Here is a 7722-nt window from a genome sequence, read left to right as displayed (position 1 = left end):
TTCCTGCCTTTGATAAATTTGTGGACAATTACAAATTGAAAGCTAAAGAAACCTGCATATCTATTAGCCTCACAAGAGTGGGAAGCAGTGAAATCTCAGTTAAAAAGCTAAAGAAATTATTGTGAAGCATTTCAAATTTAATTTCGAGTCTAAAGAATAAAAATTTCTAGATTTTACGTAATCATAGGCTAATAAGCTTTTTTCAAACTCAGCCATGCTTGAGGTATTTCTACTTCCCTATATTTATTTGTACTTTTCCCTTGCCCTAGTACATTCCTATATTTTTCTGTCTGTCCAAATGCTCTTCATTTTTTCAATGTCAAAATTGCTTCTGCCTCAAAATTATCTGATTTTCATTCAGTTTGCATTACCTTCTGCATTCTCTTCACATCAAATTGTAATGCTAATGATATTATGGAAATTAGCACATTCTATTGTGTATTATAGCTTCTCCTGTTTATGACTCATCTTTACTAGGCTCTGCCTTTGCATCATTTTGTATCTGTCCCCAATAATGCCAGAACACTCTGACCTGCATATAGTTGATTTTAATGCATATTTCTTTTCTTGCAATGGAATAACTGAAAACTTTAAACAGATACATATAAATCTCAGACTAAAAATTATCTTCCAAATTTCAAAATAGGAGATGTGCCAACACTTCATGTATAAGAAATATGAGTTTTATTTTAACTATTAAAAAGCCAGTTATGCTAAGATGAAGTGACATAATTGTTATTGTCTATAACAAAGGTAGTAGCTATGGCAATGTATCTGTCAATAATCCTTTATCTTAGGTGTTGTGAACACTATAGTAATAGATTCTAAACTTTAAAAATACAAGTAAACTGGTGGACATCTAGAAAATAATGATCAAAAAGATGAAGACTGAAGGGTTACAGTTCAAGACAGGCATGGTGGATACTCCTGAACTCACCACCACCCACAGACACACCAAATCTATAGCTATATATGGAACATTCCCTTTCAAAGAATTTCAGAAACTAGCTGAGTAGCTCCTATACATCAGGCAAATAAAAAAAAGAAAGAAAAAACTTGAGTTGAACCAGAGAGAAGAAACTGAAATACAATTTCACAATAAACTCTAGCTCAGCACAGCTGCACATAACAGAGAGAACTCACAACTCCCAGCATCAGTCTGAGAAAAGAGGATTTGGCATGACATCTGGTGCTGCAACTTTTAAGACTTCCATCCGAGAGATGAGCCCCAAAACATCTATCTTGGAACATCAATGGGTCTACAACACCCAGAAGGCTATGGAAAACTCAGTGCCAGTTCTTAAAAGGCTAGTGTAGAGTCACAATGATTATACCTCCAGGACCTGAAACACAGGTGGCAGTCAGAAACACATCCACTTTTTCCACAAAAGAGGTCTATTTGCTTATCTTAATAGCTGTGACCTTAGGGACATGCATTTATTTAACACACACCTAGGGCTGACAACAATACTTTTCAGAGATGAGGAAATCAGTGGATACCATCTTCATACTTTCTTTACTCCTCCCTCCATGTCACTAGTGACTCCCAAATGAGCTCATGCACATGTCTGCAGCTCTAGTTTTTGCCTATATGTGCATCAGACAAAATAAACTTTAATCAGACCATAATAAGAGGCAAAAAAGGTCATGATATAATTATAAAGCAGTCAACCAAACAAGAGAATATTACATTTGTAAATATATATGCACCCAACATAGCAGCACCAAAATATATAAAGCAACAATAACAGTTCTAAAGAGAGAAATAACCAGTCTACAATAATAATAGGTAACTTCAATACTCCCACTTTCATGGCAGTGGGTAGATCATCCAGACAGATAACTATAGGAAAACATTGGACTTAAATTGAACAAGATGGAGCAAACAGAAATTCACAGAACATTTTATGCAAAATAAACAAGACACATATCCTTCTCAAGCACACATGGAATATTCTCCACAATAGGTTATAATTTAGGCCACAAAACAATCCTAAACAAAGATGAAAACCATATCAAGCATATTTTTCAACCACAATGGTACAAAGCTAGTAGTGAATTACAACAAGAAAACTGGAAAACTGACAAATATATGGAGATTAAAACACAATGTTATTGGTCAAACAATGGATCAAAGAATAAATCAAAAGAGAAATGAAAAGATATTTTGAGAAAAATGAAAGTAGAAATACAACATACCAAAATTTACTGGATATAGTAAAAGCAGTTCTAAGGGGAAAATTCATAGCAATAAACTTTCCACTTCCTCAAGAAACTTGAAAAAGGAAAAAATATACTACGTAAAAAGTTAGTAGAAGAGAAGAAATAACAAATTAAAGCAGAAATAAGTGAAATAAAATTTTTTTAAAAATCCAAAAATGAATGGAACTGACAGCTGGTTTTTTGGAAAAAATATAAAATAGAAAAAACTTTAGCTAAACTTATCAAGAAACAAGAGAGAAGATTCCAATAAAATCAGAAATGAAAGAGGAGATGCTACAAAGAATATCAAAGAAATACATAAAGTCATAAGAGTCTACTATGAATATCTATATGCCAACAAATTTAGTAATCTAGAAGAAATAAATAAATTTCTAGAAGGATTCAAACAATTAAGACAATAATGAAGAACAAGGAAATCTGAACAGATCAATAACAAGAAAGGAGATTGAGTCTGTGATCAATAACCTCCAAAGTCCAGGACCATCTGGGTTCACTGATGACAGCTAGAAAATGTTTTAAAAATTAATACCAATACTTCTCAAATGCTTCCAAAAAACAGAAGGAGACACTTCCAAATGGATTTTTTTTTTTGAAGCCAGCATTACTCCAATACCAAAACTAGGAGGATATTACACAATAGAAAATTACAGGTCAATATCTCTGATGAACATAGATTCAAAAAACTTCAACAAAATACTAACAAACTCAATTTAACAACATAGTCAAAGATTTATACACCATAATCAAATGGGATTTATTCCAGGGATACAAGGATGGTTCAAAATTTGCAAGTCAATGTGATATACCACACTAACAAAATGAAAACTAAAAACTACAAAATCTTTATAGATGCAGAAAAGTATTTAACAGAATTGAACATCCATTCATGATGAATATTGTTCATCAGGAAGCACCAAAATATATAAAGCAAATACTAACAGAACTAAAGGGAGAAATGGACAAAAACACAATCATAGTTGGGGACCTTAATACTCCACTGACAGCTCTACACAGATTACCTGTGTATAAAGGGAAAGTTATTTCAAAATAATAAAGACTATATGAGAAGACTATAACTAACATACTAAATAAATCTTAACATCTCTTCCACTAAGATCAGGAACAAGGTGAGGATGACGACTCTCACCACTTTTATTCAACATAGCATTGAAACTTAGCCAGAACTATTAGGCAAATAAAATAAAGAAAACGCATTCAAGGAAAGAAAGAAGTAAAACTGTCTCTATTTGCCAATGATATGACAGATAGAAGGGAAGCCCTAAAGACTCCACCAAAAAACTGTTTAACTAACAAAAAATTTAGTAAAGTTGCAAGATACAAAATCAATATACAAAAATCAGTTGTGCCCTTGGCCAGGTGGCTCAGTTGGTTGGAGCATCATCCCATACACCAAAAGGTTACCAGTTCAATCCAGAGTAATGGCACATATGTAGTGTGCATTTCCATTCCCAGTCGGGATGCATAGGGGAGGCAACTGATCAATGATTCTTTCTCACATCAGTGTTTCCCTCTCACGTCAATGTTTCTCTTTCGCTCACGCTCTCTCTCTCTTTCTCCCCAGCCAACCCCCCAGCCCCGCCCGTGTCGCCCGCCATCCCTTCCCGCATTCCCTCCCTTTTTCTATCTCTAAAATCAATAAATATATCCTTAGGTGACAATTTTAAATTTTTTTAAAAATTGGTTGTATTCTTATACATTATTAACAAACTAAGAGAAATTAAGAAGACAACTTTATTTATAACTGCACCAAAAAGAATAAAATACCTAGGAATTAATTTGACCGGGAGTTGGAAGACCTGTACACTGAAAACTAGAAGACGCATTGAAACCTCACCGATTTATCAGTACTTGTTAGAATGGCTATAAGCAAAGAGACAAGAAATAAGTGTTTGCAAGGATGTGGGCGAAAAGGAACCCTCATTTGCTGTTGGTGGAAAAGTAAATTTCCCACAGTGCAGCCCCTATGGAAAACTCTATGGAGATTCCTCAACAGTTAGTTCAAAATAGAATTATCATATAATCCAGCAATTTCACTTCTGGATATTTATCTGAAGGAAACAAAATCACAATCTCAAAAAGGTATCTGCCCTCCCACACTCATTGCAGCATTATTTATAATAGCCGAGACATGGCAGCAACCTGTGTCCATCAACAAATGACCAGATAAAATGTAACACATGTTCACACTGGAGTAGTATTTAGCCATAAAATGAAGGACAGCCTGCCATTTTTCAGCAGCATGGATGGACGTTGGGGGCATTATGCTAAGTGAAATAAGTTGGGCTAGAAGGACAAATACTTTATGAACTCACATGTAGAACTAGGGGGAAAAAAACCCAACTGAACTCACAGAGAACAGATTGGTGGTTGCCAAAGGTAGGACCTGAGGAGGAGGACAAAATATGTGAAAGTGGTCAAAATGTACCAACTTCCAGTTATGAAATAAATATCCTCCAGTGATATAATGTACTATAGTTACCAATAACGTACTGTACATTCGAAAGTTGTGAAGAGAGTAAAGCTCTCATCACAAGAAAATACATTGTAAATATGTGTGGTGATAAATGTTAACTAAACTTGTAGTAATCATTTTGTAATATACTCATATACATATATCAAATCAGTTTAGTTTTGTATACCTAAAACTAATGCAATGTTATATGTCAATTATATCTAAAAAAAAGATGAAGATTGTAGAAATCCTGTTCTATGAAGAATGACTAGAGGCACATACCCCAAAGAAGGGAAAGTGTAGATGCTGAAATATGGAAGTGGGGATAAGCTTATTCTGAGTTGCTCTGTGATAGCTTTGATTTCTCACTTGTAAGACTGGTATAATAACTGTGCACTTCTCACAGGGTTGTTGTGAGAACTAAGTAAGTCACTGCATGTTAAACTCTTAGAATACTTTCTGGCCTGCAAGCAACAAAGGATAGATAAATACTTTAGAGATGTCCAGTCCAGCATGTTGATTAAGGGATACTAGTTAATCCTACTCGACAAATTTAGTCTTTTAATTTTATGTATCTGTTGGTGGGATGGTTAGTTGGTGCAGCCACTATGGAAAACAGTATGGAGTTTCCCCCCAAAATTAAAAATGACCCAGCAATTCCACTCCTCTGTATTTATCCAAAGAAATCAAAAACACTAATTCGAAAAGATATATGCACCCCTATGTTCTTTACAGCATATTGACAATAGCCAAGATAGGGAAGCATCATAAGTGTCGATCAATAAATGCATGGGTAAAGAAGAGCTGGTACACATATAAGGAAATATTTACCCATCCATAAAAAAGGAATGAAATCTTGCCATTAGTGACAACATTGATGGACCTAGAAGTCCATGCTAAATGATATAAGCCAAGCAGAGAAAAACAATACATTATGATTTCACTTTATGTGGGATTTTAAATAAATAAATAATAAATAAAAACAGAAACAAACTCCTAGATACAGAGAACGAACTGATGTTTGCTAGTTGGGAAGGGGGTTGCTAGTTGGATGAAAAGGTGAAGAAATTAAAAAGTATGAATTTATAATTATAAAGCCCTGGCCAGGTGGCTCAGTTGGTTGGAGCATCATCCTGTACACCAAAATGTTGAGGGTTCAATTCCTGGTCAGGGCGCATACCTAGTTGCGGGTCTGAATCACAGTTGGGGCACATAAGAAAGGCAACCAATCCATGTTTCTCTCTCACATTGCTGTTTCTCTCTCTCCCTTCCTCTCTCTAAAAATATGTTCTTGGATGAGTATTAGAAAAAAAGTCACAGTGATGTAAAGTACAACATAGGGAATATGGGCAATAATGTTGTAAGAACTACGTATATTGTCAGGTGGTTACTAGAATTATGGTAAAGACTTGTAAGATATAAAATGTCTAATCAATGCAACTGAAACTAGTATGATATTGTATGTCAATTATAAATGAAAAGTAAAAATAGTAAAAGTTGTGTCCTGATGTTAAAAAAAAAAAAAAGAATAGGTGTCAAGGAAGAACTCATATTGGATGTTTTGGGGGTACATACAAGAAGCTTTCTAAAATAAGACACAAAGTCCACAAGTCAAAAGTGAAGACACTAAAAGATGACCAGAAATGAAAACTGTGTATTGTTAAAGCAACTTAAAATTAGATATAATTCAGAGACGTGCTGGGCAAAAGCATTGTACCTTATTAACAGATCAGGGATTCAATCCACAGTTTATAAAGAGAACAACAAATCAGAAAGGAGAAAAAATGTTTCAATAGGAAACTGCATGAAATATCCAATAGGAAACTGCATGAAATATCAGACATATCACAAAAGAATATTGTAGAATGTTCATTAATAATATGAAAAAATTACTCAAGCTGTCAACAATCAGAATTAACAAAAAGAGTAAGTTAATATTTGCCAATCACAATAGCAAACATTTAGAAATAATACTCAGAAAGTGGAGAGATGTAGTAAAACAAGCATTCTCAAAACAGAATGACAAGTTTCTATGGTGTATACAGAGAGATATGTGCAAAGATGATGACTATAGCTTAACTTGTAATTATTATATGGAAAGCAAAGTACACCATGATAAGATCAATGATACAGTTCTATATTAAAGGCAAGGGATTTCCAAGATGCATCATAAGGTAGAAACACATTAGAGAACAGTTTGCATAAAATAATCCTGTTTATGTTAAAAAAAACTATGTACTTTTGTATATATAATATTTATTGAGCGTTTAATCTATGACAGGCATGACTCTAAGCTTTTTGTATATTTTAACTTCCTTCATTATCATTTAAAAAAATCCTATCAGGTAGATAGTATTGCTAACCCTCATTTCCCAGATTAAAAAAGAGAGAGTGCAATTTGCACAAAGTTAGAGATGAGAAGGGATTCAAACCAAAGTGGCTTGGTTTCCTCACTCCTTTTTCAGCATTATTTACTCAATTTCCCTATCCCCCTCCCTCCCATTCCCCTTCTCTCCTACCACCTCCCTGTTCGCTCAGTAAATTTTCAAGCGTCTGTTGACAGTGTCATGGAGAGAAAAGTGGGGGTGCAAAAGATATGTTTCCCTTTTCTCCATATTCAGCTTTATGGTGTGGAAGATCATGTGTTACTTTTATGAATGAAAATTTTAAAAGAAAAAGGAAATCAATGAATTCTTCAGTTCAGTTCAGTTCAATAAATATTTATTGTGCTTGGCTGTCAGTCGGAGGGAACCTGAAAAGCTAAACATTCGAAACACGTGATCGGTTTGACTCTTAAAACGAGTTAACATTATTTCAGGAGAGACCGAGACTGAGACCGAGACTGAGACCGAAAGAGGAAGAGAAACACACAGTCAGAGGGCGAAAGTGAAAAGGGCTGCACAAAGGAAAAAAAACTTGACTTCCTTATCTGTGCTCTGAACCTTTCACCGCTCCCAGTCCTGAAAGTCTTAAGGTTGTTGGTCAAGATCCGGGGAAAGGAAGTTCCGTGAGTTCAGTGCCTTCAA

The sequence above is a fragment of the Pteronotus mesoamericanus genome, unplaced genomic scaffold (assembly GCF_021234165.1).
Source record: "Pteronotus mesoamericanus isolate MK-2021 breed Mesoamerican mustached bat unplaced genomic scaffold, CSHL_Meso_final contig_82, whole genome shotgun sequence".
NCBI classification, from domain to species: Eukaryota; Metazoa; Chordata; class Mammalia; order Chiroptera; family Mormoopidae; genus Pteronotus; species Pteronotus mesoamericanus.
The sequence above is the reverse complement of the archived record's forward strand: the minus strand, read 5'-3'. Positions refer to the sequence as shown.